Source organism: Lathyrus oleraceus, chromosome 6 (genome assembly GCF_024323335.1).
Source record: "Lathyrus oleraceus cultivar Zhongwan6 chromosome 6, CAAS_Psat_ZW6_1.0, whole genome shotgun sequence".
Lineage (NCBI taxonomy): Eukaryota > Viridiplantae > Streptophyta > Magnoliopsida > Fabales > Fabaceae > Lathyrus > Lathyrus oleraceus.
In genome coordinates this window covers 255800960-255817870 of record NC_066584.1, presented here as the reverse complement: position 1 = coordinate 255817870, position 16911 = coordinate 255800960, and positions in this window count along the sequence as shown.

The following is a 16911-nucleotide window of genomic DNA, read 5'->3' as shown; positions in this document are numbered from 1 at the left end:
ACCTCTACCAAGTGAATGGGCTTGCAAGTCAACTTGCTAAGGAATAACTCCACACAAGTCAACAGGACTAGGCCATTATCCTATCATAAGTGCACTCGAGTTCGCGTATAGAACTCATCTCACAAAAGAACACCAAGCACACAAGCAATTGATATTTCAAGCAATTCATACATTACAAACAATACACTAATCCCAAATTTGCATAAAAAATATGTCGCAAGTAAATATAAAGATACAATACAACAAAGGCAAAAGTAGGCTAAACCCACTGGAGATCCCCAGTGGAGTCGCAGCTTTTCTGTAGTGGGGTATTCGTTACTTTTAGATTTATTGACTAAATCCAAAGTAAATCATACAATTTGAGTCGCCACCGCACTTCTGTTTATCCAAAGGAAAGGTTAGAAAGCGAACAAAAACCAAGAAGTTTTATCGAATCAAAAACTAATAAAAATGTCAGAGATCTGGGTAAGGGGTTGGTTATGCAATGGGAAGGTTTTAAGCACCCAAAACATCCTTAGTACTATAAGGGTGCCCTTTTTGCAAATGTTGTATGGTAGGTTGGTATTTGTGAAAATATTTGTGCAAACATGATTGGGGAGATGAGAAAAGAATATACAAATTATTTACAATTTTTGTGTTTGAATGGATAAACCCATTGCCTACGTACCATCTTAAAAGTTATGATCAAAACCTCGTAGTTCGGGGTAAAAATCACAAAATAAGTTGGTGAATTGAATGATCAAAAGCCTTAAGGTCTTTTGTTATCAAAGGGAGAAAACTCAACCTAAACCACAAATCCACCATGTGAGGAGAGCTTCAACATACTAGTGAGGGATCCATCCTATAATAAGTATGGAAGACTTATAGTCCAATCACTAAGGATACAGGTGAGGTTTACATCAACCTCTAGGATAACTCAAACCTAATAGCTAATGTTTATGAAAAGCTTTAACACAAATGGTCATTGGAACCATAAAAACAATTTCAGTGAGTTGTATTTACAAATGAAAAGTATTCACAAAATAAAGTCAAAGTTGACTTAAGATTCAATTCAAAATAAGTATTATGAAAAAGAGTTTGAAAAATCAAAGGCATAATGCCTAGGTTTCTAATTTTTGAAAACAATGTCAATGTTTGCACAAAATAAGTTTGGCTTGCGTTAGAGTGAAGAGAAGGAGAGAAGGGCTAGGTCCTAAACATGCAAAGATGAGGGAAGAGAAATAAAACCACTTGGAGTTCCCTTCTTGAGATCATAAAGATGATCCAACTTGCTCCTTTCCTTTGTACTTGGCAACCAATAAGCAAATAGGGTCCTTCTAATTGGCTCCTTTCCTTTGAGATCATGACAATGGTCCTTCTAATTGGCTCAAGTTTAGTATCCCTATCACAGAAGAACACACAAATCAAAAAGTTCCACAATGAAATAATAAGAATGGACCAGAGTGAGTTTAGAATAGGGGTCCTTTCAATTCATCTTTCAAGATTGAGCATTCTAAAGGCATGAGGCCTAGTTGCTCTTCAACATTTTTATCATTCTAAAGGCATGAGGCCTAGTGGCTCTTGAAACTCCATTTAGCATAGGTAAGGTCCTAAATCTAAGTCCTTTCTCCATTTTGCATTGGCTTCACACAGACAAAACAAAACAAACACAAGGCAATTGTATATACACAATAATGTGCTCAAGTGAGCAAAAGGAAAATTGCATTAACATAAACATGAGCTCAAATGAGGAAAGGGCAAAGAGAAATGAATTAATGAGCAAGAAATTAAATTGCATTAAAGTAAATTGCAAGAATTAAATGCTTTATTTAAAAGTTAGTAATTAGTAGTTAGTGTTAGTGTGCCATAAGGAAATTTAGCGCTATGTTAAGCAATCGTAAGTGGACTAATGTAGTATTCACACCTATCTGAGGCCGGTCAATAAAACTATAGGCAAATAAACACAAGTTAGAGACCATGACTAGTAAGCCAAGCTCCTACAACTTGCCATGCCAAAAGAAGAGAAAAATGACCTTGTATGGATTTAGGTTTTTTGCTTGTCCAAGAAGCAACCTATCTTTAACACAAAGCAATTCACTTGATATTTGATCAAGATGAATTTGATTTGGATCAAAGAAGGTTAAACCTCTCATATGTCTAGGCTAACCACCAATCATTAACTCATTGGTCAAAAAGAAAAAAGAAGAAGAAGAAGATGGAAATGGAATGTACAAAATTGGAATTCAAAAGACATAACCAAAACACATTGATCAAACATGAATAGAATCAACATCAATCAATGGTAAACATAAGTGAAATGAAGATTAGAAGTCAAGAAATAACAAAAATATTTTTGGTATTTTTGGAATTAAAATAATACATAAAATAAAATGAACAAATAAAGGTCAAACTTCAAATCCAATTCAAATCAACTTGGAAAAGTCCAATTGGATCATCATAAGTCTAATATGGTCAAACAAGGTTTCATAAAATTTCTCAACATTTTTTGGAAATAGAAACTAATTTTAAACAATTAAAAAATGAAGAAAAATAACATAATTGGACTAAAATCTCAAATAAATCTCAAATCAATTAAGAAATTGATGAGAATATTTTTCATAGATCCATCATCATCCAAAGATGTTAAGAAAATATTTTTGGCATTTTTGAATATTAAAAAGTATTTTAAATGAATTAAAAATAGCCAGAAAAGAAATAATTCACAAAAAATATTAAATTGAATCAGAAAAATAATTAAAAATCATTTTTAGAAACTAGAATTTAAGAGAATTTTTTTGCAATTGGTGCCATATTTTTGTGATTCCAAATAAAGAAGTAATGAATTTTTAAAATAAAATGGAATAAAAGAAAATTAAAACAGAAATTAAAAATAGCAAAAATCCTGAGGCGTCAGATCCACTTCATTAATTGACGTGGCTGATCATGTGGCTAGGAAGCGCGCGCGTATTGTGAACCTTAGTCAACAGCGTGGCACATGGAATTAAAATAAGTCATAACAAACAAGGGTTGGGATTAAATCTGGTAACATCCATTCAATGACCAAGGTTTGGACGCGTGGGGACGGTAGTGGAACCCACCGTCTTCTCCGGTGAGAAGGCCAATTTCGGCCACCAGTTGCAAGTTTTCAAACCTCAACCATAGCACGCGATCCACATACCATTCCCAATTTCAACTAACTTGATCACACTCGAGGAGCTTGCAGAAGTGGTTTGGCAATGGTACAAAGCTTTGGATCCTGAAGTTTTTTAATCTCCAAACAGTGATATTCAAACTCAATTTTCAAATTGAAAATTCGCAGGTTTTCCTTTGAATTGCGAGGGTTTCAATTGGGGGTGAAAAGCTGGCGCGCAAGGTGTGTTTGAAATGAGCTCATAGGCCTTGTATTTATAGAATTTGGGATTGATAATTGCACACTTGAAAAATTGCTAAAAATGGCAAGGGTGATGCACAAGCTTCCATGGGCGTGTACAGGCCCATGAAGCAATCCATTATGATCCAATTGCAACTGTACTAAAGTTCAAATCATGCTTGAATGGCAAGGCAAAGTGAAATGGAGTTTTAGACATTTGATTTTCTCCAATGATGCAGACCTGTTAAGACCATGAGCAGCCCTAGCAAACCTTATCCAAAATGCATGAAGTAAGACTCTTTGGAAAGCTTAGATCAAGGGGAACAAGTTTCATTTGGGACTTGGATCATTGTGATTTTCGAGGTGGAAGTTTGGAAATTTCAACATGTTGAAAATGTTTCTAAGTGTTAAGTCATATACCTCAATATTCCACCTTGCTTAACTCTTTGTGTGAGCTCCAAATGAGAAAAGTGTATTCATCAAAGTTGTATCTATTTCAAATACCTTCAAAATGGTAACCAAATTCATGTCATTTGGATTTATAATGATAGAGTTATGCATTATTGAAGTTGAGGAAAATCACTTGTTCAATGGTCTAGGGAAAAATGACCTATAATGTATCCTTATATCACATGCTCATAAAAGTTGAACTAGCTCTCACTAAGAACATCAAAGTTGAATTAGACACCTTGAATTTGATCATGTAACTTTGAAAATTTTCATATCATAAAAATTGATCAAGTTATGGTCTTGGGAAGTTGACTTTAAAATTAGGGTTTAGACAAAATGACCTATAATGTTTCAACATGTAAAATGACTTTCCAAGAAAAAATAGCTCTAGACTTCAACATGAAAAAAATTTGGAATGTCATTTAGAGTAACTTTTCTCTTGTAATAATTCAAATATTGTGAAAATTGTAGAAGATAGGGTCTAGGGAGACCCAGTTTTGATCAGATGAATCCATTTGGCCAACCACCATCGACCAACTTGCTAACCTTCAATTCTATTGACTTTCTAGGCTCATGGTATACCATATATGCATAAGATGATGAATTTCGAAGTTTCCCTTGAGGAATTTGATCAATTGATGAGATAGCTTGTTGGAGAAGTTACTTAAGATACCTAGTCAAACTAGGGTTTCCAAGGCAAATCACCTCCAAACTCTTGAAGAATACTTGATCAATATGACATGTAGAGATCAATGGGACTCATATATGATTCTTAGAGACATTGTTGATCAATCCTTTTTTGTGCTCTTAGCCATGAGGGTCTTAAACCCTAGATGTGAACTTGATAGATCAATGGGGATGATGCCCTACCTACAAAAGGGGTTAGACAAATACAAAGACATATTTTTGGTATTTTGATTAGTAAAAATGATAATATACAAGTATGATACAATCAAACAGTGCTTGGTGATCTCTCCCAAAACAAACCCAATGAAATAGGGGTAAGGAGAAGGCCAAGGTGTGATCCCAATGCTAATGCATATGATGAAATTGCATGAGGGGTCTTAGGGTCAAAATTGGGGTCTTACAATATGGCGACAAGATCTTTGTGCCACCAACTCCGTTGAATGTTTTGACATCTTCATGGCCTTTCTCTATGTAGGGCATCGATATCACTGGGATGATAGAGCCCAAAGCATCCAATGGACATCGATTCATCTTGGTCGCCATCGATTACTTCACGAAGTGGGTCGAAGATACTTCATATGCTAATGTCACTCGACAAGTGGTTACCCAATTTATCAAGAAAAAGATAATATGTCGCTATGGGATACCTAGCAAGATTATCAACGACAATACCAGTAACCTTAACAACAAAATGATGAAGCAGTTGTGAGAATAATTTAAGATCGAGCATCACAACTCTTCACCATACCGATCCAACATAAACGACGTCGTAGAAGTAGATAATAAGAATATCAAGAGAATCATTCAGAAAATGGTCAAGACATACAAGGACTGGCATGAAATGTTACCCTTTTCTCTACACGATTACAGAACCTCGGTTCGCACATCCACTGGGGTAACTTCGTACTCTTTTGTGTATGGGATGGAGGTTGTCTTATTGATTAAAGTCGAGATTCCTTCACTCAGAGTCATCATGGAGGCTGACCTCGATGAAGCTGAATGGGTTCAATCACGGTATGACCAGCTGAATTTGATCGAAGAAAAGAGTTTGACGGTCGTCTCCCATGGTCAGTTATACCAAAGATGTCTCAAATGGGCTTTTGACAAGAAGGTTCTTCCTTGTGAGTACCGCGCTAGAGAACTCGTGCTCAAAAGGTATTTTGCCATTCACTCAGACCCGCGAGGCAAATGGACTCCCAATTATGAGGGACCTTTCGTCATTAAGAAGGCCTTCTTAGGTGGGTCGCTAATCCTCACAATAATGGATGGGGAAGACTTGCCCTTTCCAGTGAATGCACACATAGTCAAAAAATATTATGCCTAAAAAGAAATGATGAGAGCCCGTTAGATTAATCTCAGCAAGGTTGATCTAGGCAAAAATGGCTACCCCGATGGACCAACAAATGAATTTTCCATGTAAAAGTTAGGGAACAAATATAAGGCTCGCTAAGTCGAAAACCCGAAAGGGCGGCTTAGGCAAAAAGGAGCATCCCGGTGGACGAAAAGAAACAAATTTCCAGGAAAAAGTTACGGATAAAGGCATTGACTATGATCCTTGAGCCCATTACGTTACAAGCTACATATCAGATGGTTGAGGACCGATCCAATCACCGACATCTGAAGCAAGGCCTCGGGATCCAGATTCTATGGTAGACTAAGGCCAATGTTGTAATCAATGGAAGAAAATGTATACAAAATATTTCCCATTGCCATTTCATTTATTTTCAATTTTTGCAACATCCTCATCAAGGGTGTCTGCATCCTTGTACTCACCATATGTACAATTTCATATCAATAAAATTCAGTTATTCCATCAAATATTTTTCTTCTTTGTTTTGTATGCAAAATAATTGATCACATAATTCTTTAAAATTTCAGGGAATAATAAAAGCTACACTAAAGAGAAACATTTCGCATTACGGTAAAGACCCAATAAACTTGAAAGATGACCAGTGACTCAAAAGTGGTTTTACTTGAACGCCTGTGACATCCAATCAGCCGGGATACCGCATTGGTTCCAGCATTTCAGTGTCCCTCAACAGGGAAAAGATTCCTTGACAGTAGTGTTGGCATCACCTAAGTTCCACATCAATTATCTTCCTACCTTCGATGACGAGTCGGAGTTCCCATCATAATAAAGACTCATCCACACAAATGACAAATAAGCAAACAAACATGCATCATAAAAGACAAGCATACATCATGCACTACCTATATCATATTCCACGCCATGATACCTTATGTAAACATCAAAAGTCTGGGATAACTTCAACCACTTGTTCAAGCAAATTTTCGATACATCGGTATTTAATCCCCTTCCACCTCGAATACCTGAAAAGCTCCCACAATTCTTGTATTTAGGTTCAAGAAGATTAAATAAGGGTAGCTGTTGTACCCCAAAATTTGCCCTCCCTTTTTCCTAATTATTCATCCAACCACTTGGTCATGGGATCACTTGCATGCATTCATAATTCATCCACATGCATCATTCCTTCATTATTGGATCATCAAGGATTCAAAAACCTGGGGTTTGTGAAGCTAGTATTTATGTGGATATCATCAAGCATGTGGGATGTGAAACTCTAATTGTGATGGTAAAGGCTTGAATTCAACAAAGATTTGCCCAAGCAATCTTCTAGGGTCTTCAAAATCCTAATTCCTCAAGACATGATCTCATGGGGCTTCCCTAGGACTTGTCTTGGTCCTCAAAACCCTAATGCAAGCTCATACACTAGAAGATTGATGGTTGAAGCTTATGGCTTGATTCAAAAGACTGGCTTGAGGGGTAAGCCCCAGGGAAACCCTAACCAAGGAGATGCTGAATCAGACGGACTTGGTGGTTTGACTTGGCATCTATGACACCCAATCTTCACCTATTATCAATGTACTTGGTCTAACCCTACTTTGGTCTCCCATGGGCATTGGTCTTAGTCTCAAGGTCATGGTGTTGTTCATGTGATTGTTGGTACACTTATAGCCTTGGTCATCCAAACAACCAAACTTCTTGTGTCACAAGCCAACTGCTATTCATTCCCATTGATTCATGGATATTTCATTCTAATCTTAGTCTTATGCCCTCAGTTCATGGCCTTGTTAATATATATGGTCAAATCATGTTCTTTTCAAAGTCAAGCATTCAAGTCACAAAATAAACCAATTGTAAAACCAATTTCAAACCATTTTCCAATCCATTTCAATCCATTTCACATCATTCTAAACCAACACATTTGATTTTACATGAAAAGTTACAAGTCTTGACATTTTTGACCAATTGTTGACTTTGGTCAATACTTGACTATTTGGTCAACTTTGACCAAAGACAACCCCAAAATCTAACAACCCTAAAATTACCCATAACCATCAATTCAATGTCCATTTACAAAGAAAAACCAAATAAACCAATTCAACAATTGACTTTTTGGTCAACTTTGACCAAAGTCAACCCTCACTTGCTCTTGATCATCTAAACTTGGCCAAGCCTTTTGCTTTAATGTGTCATCCAATCTTCATGCTTGGTGGTGCTTTCTCTTGGTAGCTTCATTTACAAGTAAATCACATTGTGCACACCATGTTATTTTGACATTTTGAATCACTAACCCTTGGCCTTGGCCTGTCCCAAACCAGTTCCAAAGAGCCCTCTAACAACACAACATTGTTCCTTGCTTACCATTCATTGCTCTAACCAAAGACCATACACCAAGCCATGGGAATGCATGATTAAACCATTAGAGAATCCATGGTACAACAATGTTGGCCCTGCTACTGCAACAATCCATTCAACATCCTGCAGCACACCATTATCTTGCCTTGGACCCTGCAGTGGATAACAACTACCAAGCCTCACCTGAGCCAAAACCTGAGTGTTAATATGCTGCATAAGTGCACTTGTGAACCAACACAAGTCACTAAGAATCCAAGTGAAATCATATCCAAGCAGTGAGGTTGCTAAGAAAAACCTGCTACCAGCTACAGTCATCATGCAGAATCACCACAATCACATGACACTTACATAACCATTGGAACATACTCACACATGCATTGGGCCTGGAATTTGTGATGATGGAAATGGCTCATGAAAGTTTCAGCAAAGGAACCATCCCTGGAGAAACCAAACCAACATAAAGCATCAAGGCACAATTGCCAATCCATTATGAGCACATGTCCAACTATGAAGAAATGCACTTTTCTCATTATTGGATGATGTAGGTCCATTAGTTGAATCAAAGCCTTACAAAATCAGTTTAGACATGTTACAAAACATAACAACCATAGGCATTGATAACTACAACATATTAATCAACTGAACTCATGCCAGCTATAGCTAAATTGCAATAATCAGACATACCTCATGACCTTGCAATCCATCAAGGTCTTGGTCCTGTGCAGCATCACATTAGGCTGCAACAATCCCAAATGGAACCACACCAATGCATTGGGCTTGCAGGACTTGTCACCATGTTGCATTGGCCATAAAATCTGCAAGAACATACAGGGTTATCAATCCATGATCCAGGAATTGGGAAGTGAGGTACAAGGGAAAGGTAGAAATATCACATATCACCAAAATAACAGGAGCCTTACACAACAAAAAAACCATACTTAGCAACCGACCATATGCTGAACTAGAAGAAGGATTCAACATGATTCATCCGTGTGCATTGCAAAACCAGTTGTGGAAACAGTAGTGCATACACACTTCGAAGCAAAACTTGTTCCAAGCCTGCATCAAGGTATTCCCAATGTCAGCTATAGCCAAACTAATGATGAACATAATCTACCAATGGATGAGTAATCTAGCATGGCAAGAACCATTGGGGCAACTGGATGCAGGCTTGTGGCCAATCATTTGCAGTGTGAAGTAATATACAAAGCCTTTACCATTTTCTACCTAAATGTTAACAACAATTGACATCACAAGAAAATATGTAGAGGGAAACTTTGATCTATGACAGGTTATGTATGAGTTCACTTGCTACCTTGCTATAAGCCATCTGAACAACAAGCCATTCATCAATCCAAAAAGCAAAGCCAAAGCCACTTAAAAGCAACCTGCACCAAGTTCAATAGGTAACTAAACCATTTCCACATAACTTCAATCTAACCATAACCTGCAGTAGCCAGTCAAATTTCAGATTCACTCATTCACTAACCACATACTAACCAACATAAATAACATAACTAACTGAGTTTCAGCTTCAGTAACCAACTGAGTTTTCAGTTAACTCAGTGAGTCAACTCCAACTAATTCCAAACCATATCTAATTGACTCCAGACCTAAATCCAAGCCTACCAAAGTTTCCAAGCCTTACTTCTACTTAAGAAATTCATCACTCACATTTTCACCACCCTTGGATTTTTGCTCGAATCTGCACTCTCTCTCTCTCTCTATTGCAATCTCTCTTCCCTCACCTTACTCAAAGCTCTTTCCTAGAAGCCATTGAAGCTTCACATTGAAGCTTCAATCTTCTTGAGCTAAGCCACTACGTTCTTATCTCACTGTTTCCTAGTTTAGAAGAATAAGAAGAAGAAGACGAAAGAGGAAGAAAAAGAAAGAAAATCAAGTTCAACTCATCGGTGGAATTTTCCGATCGTCTTCTCCGGTAAGTCGCTTCTCTCTTCCATGATGTTTTCTTACTTTGAGCGTACCAGAGCGTAGCGTCTAGGATAGGGAATGAAAACCCCATAGTGGTAGAGATTAATCCAAGACAAATGCCATTTAATTTGACTTTTAGATGGCTAGGGTTCTTCCACTTCTCCGTTCGATTCAAATGATCCTGTGATTCGTTCCCAAATGTGCTTCCATATTAATGCTTAGCTTGTCATTGTGCATCCAATAGTGGTGGTAATTAGGTGTAGGACACCACCGTCGCCCGCAACAGTCGCCAGTGCGGTGATCCATGGTGAGAGAGTGAGCACGTTTTGAGTGTCATTTGAATCTGTTGACTTGGACAAGTCAACAGAAGTGAGGGATTGGGGTTAAGTTGCTAAGGCCCATTTATTTACTTTTCACACACATACATTACTAGTACACCCCCAGTGGTTGATGAAGGAATTGAACTGGCCTTAGCAAAGCCCATTAGCCTCTCTGATGTTGCACACGCCTTTCCAACGTACATCCCCAGGAAATAGTAATTGGAATTGGGCTCAAGCGCAACCCACATGCTCTTTACACCCACCTCTTTTTTTTGGAATAGGCTTCATGTGCCAAAAAAAAACTGCTCTGGGCTCACTTGCAGCCCATTAGGTAAATGATATTTACACCTCCATTTCCAATTCCAACCTCCCATTTAATTCCATTTCTTTTATTGTTTTTAATTGATTTTTTTTACAATTTGTAATTATATTAATTAGGTCAGTGCTAGATTAATTAGATTGATAATTGACAATTAGGATTTAAATCTTGATTTTTTGCATATTAGGGTTTAATTAGGACTTTTAATTAGGATTCTACTTAGGACCTTGATTAGATTTTAATAAGGCTTTTAGTTGAATTTGGAATCATACGATTTATTAACATTAGGTTAAGATCAATATTTAGGATTTAATCAACTTTAGACCATAGAATTTGATATATTTTGTAAATGACCATTTTTCCCTTATGGGCTAATTTTGTTAGTTTAGTGATAGAATGACATGATCCCATTAGAACTAGAATTTGACATAGAACTTTAATCGTTTCCTAACAATTGTAGGATCCATTAGGACTTATACATAGGGTTTTTAATCAATATTTTGACCAATACGTACATGCTCCCTTAGGACTTCTAACTTAGAATTGTCAATCAACTTTAATCAATCAATGCATGATCCCTTAGGATAGTTTCTAACAATTACTAACTTTAATTAGATCCAAATCTATTTCCCTAAAACCAAAATAAAACCCATGATAAAATTGATCTAAATTGAGTGACTAAAAGACCCTTGGTCACTTAATAAGACTTTTCTTCCAAGTTGTGGAGCTCAAGGCTTCAAGTCATGATCATCAATCACGGCATCCTCAGTCATACCAAGCAACAGATTATTCAAGAAAATCAAAGGTGGAAACTACAAGAACTTTTTAAATCAAAGTTAGAAGAGGGTGACACGAGCCTTAAGCAATAGGGAAGGAGTGGGACTAGAGTATTCCTACCCTCATTCTGAGTATCTTTGGGTATGGGATGTATGAACCAACGCTCATCGTATTCATCTCTATTCATAGACTTTAGCACAATTTTAATCATACGATTCACAAGTCTCTCACTACAAAGCAAAAATAACAATAGCAAGGACTACATTATCAACTTTTCAATCATGAATCAAGTTGTACGATAATAGCAAGTTGGTTGATGGTGGTTGGCCAGATGAATTCATCTGATCAAAACTTGGTCTCCCTAGACCCTATTTCCTACCATTTTCACCATATGAAAATGATTCCAAGAGAAAATATACTCTAAATGACATTACAAACAACTTTCATGTTGAGACCTAGAGCTAGTTTTGTTTGGAAAATCATTTTCTATGTTGAAACATTATAGGTCATTTTGTCTAAACCCTAATTTGAAAGTCAACTTCCCAAGGCCATAACATGCTGAATTTTTATAAGATGAAAGATTTCCAAGTTGAACAATCAAATTCAAGATGTCTACTTCAACTTTTATGTTTGGAGTGAGAGCTAATTCAACTTTTTTTGAGGTTACATTATAGGTCATATTTTACCTATACCATTGAACAAGTGATTTTTCCAAACTTCAAAATGCATAACTCTATCATCCCAAGTCGAAATGACATGAAGACACTTTTCTCATTTGAAGCTCACATAAAAAGTTAAGCAAGATGGAATATTGTGATATATGGCTTGACACTTAGAAAAAATTTAAACATGTTGAAATTTCCAAACTTCCACCTCAAAATTCATCATGATACTTGCTTCAAATGGAAAAGTGTTGAACATGAAAGTTGTGCCTCTTGATATAACCTTTCCAAAAAGTCCAATTTAATCCATTTTGGACAAATTTTGAATGGGCTGCTCATGGGTTGAACATTGCATCATCATTTGGCCAAATTCAAACTTCAAGCTTCCATGTACAATTGCCTAGCACTCCAATTTGATTTCAGACTTGTTCACACTCAATTATGGATCAAATGGAATGCTCTCATGGGCCTGTACATGCCCATGCACACATGCATCACTCATTGCCAATTTTGGAAACTCAATTGTAAGGTGCAAATATCATGTGATTCAGTTATAAATAGAGCTCCTTATGCTCAGAATTGAGGACTCCTTCGCGCCAACTTTGATCCCAAACACCAAACCCTTCCATTTGAGAGGATAATCTTGAGAATTTCCTTTGGAAATTGAGTTGGAATCTCACTGTTTTGAGATTCAAAACTCCAGGGATCCAAGACCTTTAGTGCATTCTAATATACTTCTGCAAGCAAACTGAGCAAGATCAAGCACGAGGCAAAGCAAGAACAAGTGATTCCAGACCTGCATTGAAGGTATTTTCCAGAAAATTTCATCTCTTAGATTCTCTCTCAATTCCACTCAATTCTCTTGGATATTTGGTTGTCTGAAGTCCTACCAATGTAGGCAAGAAGATTGAGTTGCTTAGAGGTCAAATCGAAGCAACTCAGTTGACACACCTCAAAATTCAACTCCTCATATCTTTCTATATATGTGGAGTTAGTGAAAATTGAGGTCAGATTCATGCTCTACGCCAATTTTTCTTTCAGATCATGTCCTCCCTTTTCATTTTCTTGATGGTGATGAGTGTAAGACCCCAATTTTGACCCTAAGATCCCTCATGCACTTTCATCATAAGCATTAACATTGGGATCATACATTGGTGTCCTCCTTACCCCTATTGCATTGGGTTTGTTTTGGGAGAGATCCCCAAGTACTTTGTGATTGTATCATACTTCTATTTTATCATTTGACTAACCAAAATACCAAAAATATGTCTTTGCATTTGTCTAACTCTTTTGTAGGAAGGGCATGATTTCATTGATTCATCAAGTTCACATCCAAGAATTGACCCAAGAATGGTTATGAGCATCATATATGAGTCCCAATGATCTCTACATGTTATATTGATCAAGTTTTCTTCAAGAGTTTGAGGGTGATTTGCCTTGGAAACCCTAGTTTGACTGGGTATCTTAAGTAACTTCTCCAACAAGCTATCTCACCAATTGATCAAATTTATTAAGGGACACTTAAAAATTCATCATCTTATGCATATATGGTCTACCATGAGCCAAAAAAGTCAATAGAATTGGAAGTTAGCAAGTTGGTTGATGGTGGTTGGCCAGATGGACTCATCTGATCAAAACTGGGTCTCCCTAGACCCTATCTCCTACAAATTTCACCATATGAAAATGATTCCAATATAAAACTTACTCTAAATAACATTCCAAACAACTTTCATGTTGAGACCTAGAGCTATGTTTGCTTGGAAAATCAATTTCTATGTTGAAACATTATAGGTCATTTTGTCTAAACCCTAATTTGAAAGTCAACTTCCCAAGGCCATAACTTGCTCAATTTTTATGATATGGAAGATTTAAAAGTTGCATAATAAATTCCAATGTGTCTACTTCAACTTTGATGTTTGGAGTGGGAGATAATTCAACTTTTTTGGGCATGTGATATGAAGTTACATTATAGGTCACTTTTGACCTATACCATTGACCAAGTGATTTTTCCAAACTTCAAAAATGCATAACTCTATCATTTAAAATCCAAATGGAATGAAATTGGTGACCATTTTGAAGTTATTTCAAATATCTATAACGTTTATGAAGACATTTGTCTCATTTGAGGCTCATATAAAAAGTTAAGCAAGGTGGAATATTGAGACATATGGCTTGACACTTAGAAAAATTTTGATATGTCAAAAATTCCCAAACTTCCACCTCAAATTTCTCCAAGTTGCAAGCTCCAAATGAAAAAGTGTTGAACATGAAACTTGTTTCTCTTGATCTCACCTTTCCAAAGAGCTCAAATTCATTACAAATTCACACTTCAAATCCAAATGCACACTTGCCTTGCAATCTAAGCTCAATTCAGACTATCTAACATTAATTTTTGGACTTGTGGCAATGATTTTATGGGCCTATGCATTCCCATGCACCCTTGCATCATCAATGACCAAATTTGGAAAGTGATTTCAAGTGTGCAAATATCAATGGTTTCAACTATAAATAGAGCCTCATATGCTCAACATTTCACACACATTCACGCCAGCTTTGGTCCCCCATCTCAAACCCTCACTTTACAAAGGATAAAATTGAGAAATTCATTTGAATTTGAGGTTGAATTTCCACTATTTTGAAATTCAAATCTCCAGGAATCCACCGCCTTGTAAGCATCCAATCCTTCTTCTGCAAGCAAGTGGAGTGAGATCAAGCACAAGCAAGATCAAGATCAGTTGAATCTAGACATCCATTTAAGGTATTTTCCTGAAAATTTGATCTCTTCGATTCTCTCAAATTCTTGCTCAGTTCTATTGATTCTTTGGTTGTCTGAAGTCCTACCAATGTACGAAAGAAAATTCAGTTGCTTTGAGGCCAAATCGAAGCAACTCAGTTCATGTACCTCCAATTTCAACTCCATGTATCTCTCAATATACATGGATTTAGAGTGAATTGAGGCCAGATTCAAGCTTAGTGCCATTTTTACTTTGAAATTGTGACCTTGTTTTTAATTTTGGTGATGGTTGATGGTGGACCAGTCCAGTGAGATCCTCCGGGGAAGAAGATCGGAGCTACAGCTTCGGCCATGCGCTGGCATGTCTCACAGCCACAGGATCCTCTTGTTTTATTTTAATCCTGATCGTCCCTTTTGATTACCAATTGTGTAGCGCGCTGACTAATGTCCATCATGGATAGCGCGTTTCTGGCCACTTGATCTGCCACCTCAATTAATGAGGGAGATCAAGTGGTCCACGTTTTTTCTAATATTTTAATTTTCATTTTAATTGCATTATTTTCAATAATTCATATTTAATTCAATATTGATCCAAAAAATATGGGACTTTCACCAAATATTTTCAAATATTTTTCTCTTTCATATTCTGAATTAAAATTATTTGTTGGATCATTATTAATATTTTTCATGAATTAATTGATTTTGCATTTGTTTTTAATTGTTTAAAAATATTTTTAAATGTCCAAAAATTATGAAATTTTTTCTCCAAGGTCCTTTGACCTTGTTTGACCTTTCATAAATCTCATGGCCATTTATTTTGTGTTTTGATGAGATTTTAGTAATTGGACAAACCATATTTAATTTAAATACACTATTTTACTATTTTTAATTTGAATAAATGCCAAATAAATTTGTTGACCAATTGTGATGACTTGTTTATGTTTGACTCTTGTTGTTGGGCCTTGGCCAAGGTCGATTTGACTTTATCAAATTAATATCATTGGATTTAGGGGATTGATGGAATGTACATTCCATCTCCCAAAATGAATGGATGATATTAATTTGGTAAAAGTCCTCCTTTGACCAATTCGTGTTTTGATTCATTCCCCTCCCTCTTCATCTCATTCCTCTTCTCCATTTATTCATTCCATTTAGCCTATGACATCTCAAAGTCCTAATGCTAGTTGATTGAAAAATTGACATGATATGGATGAGATTAGGCCACACCTTTTGCATATTCTTTTTGTGTGTGGTATGTTTCATGAGCATAGTCCATTATATTATGTCTCTAACATGTATTAACACCAAAGTTCTATTGCCCGACCTCAAATAGTTGTGACTTCTACATAAGTCCAATTACGATGGCTTAACATAGCGCTAAATTTGTGACATAAAAGGCATAAGAATTCTAGTTAGTGAGATTGTAAGTCTCCCCTCTTTCATGGTATTGTGTGGAAACTTGGCCTTCTTTCCTTCCATTGGAAGATGTTTTGGCTCAAGATTCATGCTTGTGATAAGTGGGTTGACTGTTTTCTAAAGAATGTCTTGAGATGAAAAGCAAAAGCAAAACAATACTAACTTCTAACCAATTAATTACTAACTTTTAATTTCAAGCTTTTACCTTAATGCAATTTACTTTTAGCACTCTATTTCATTTTCCATTGTTCATATCATTCTAATTGTTTATGTTAATGCAATTTTTACTTTGTCCATTTGGACCATATTGTGTGATATATTTTGCTTGTGTATACTTTGCTTGTTTGTGTGGTCTTTGACCATTAATGTACATAATAATAACAAAAACCCTAAAAAACTTTTGAGTGGACTATTGGCTTGATCTTGGACAAATGGATAAGCTTGGATGTGGCCATCTTTACTTGATTCCTTTCTCTTCAAGATAATATAATTGTGCATTTGTGTGTTGCTTGATTCAAAATGTCCAAGGGAATTCTGGGTTTCTTTTGGCATTCTTGTCTATTGGATTGCTACCCACTTGGTCAGATCATTTCAACTCTAAACT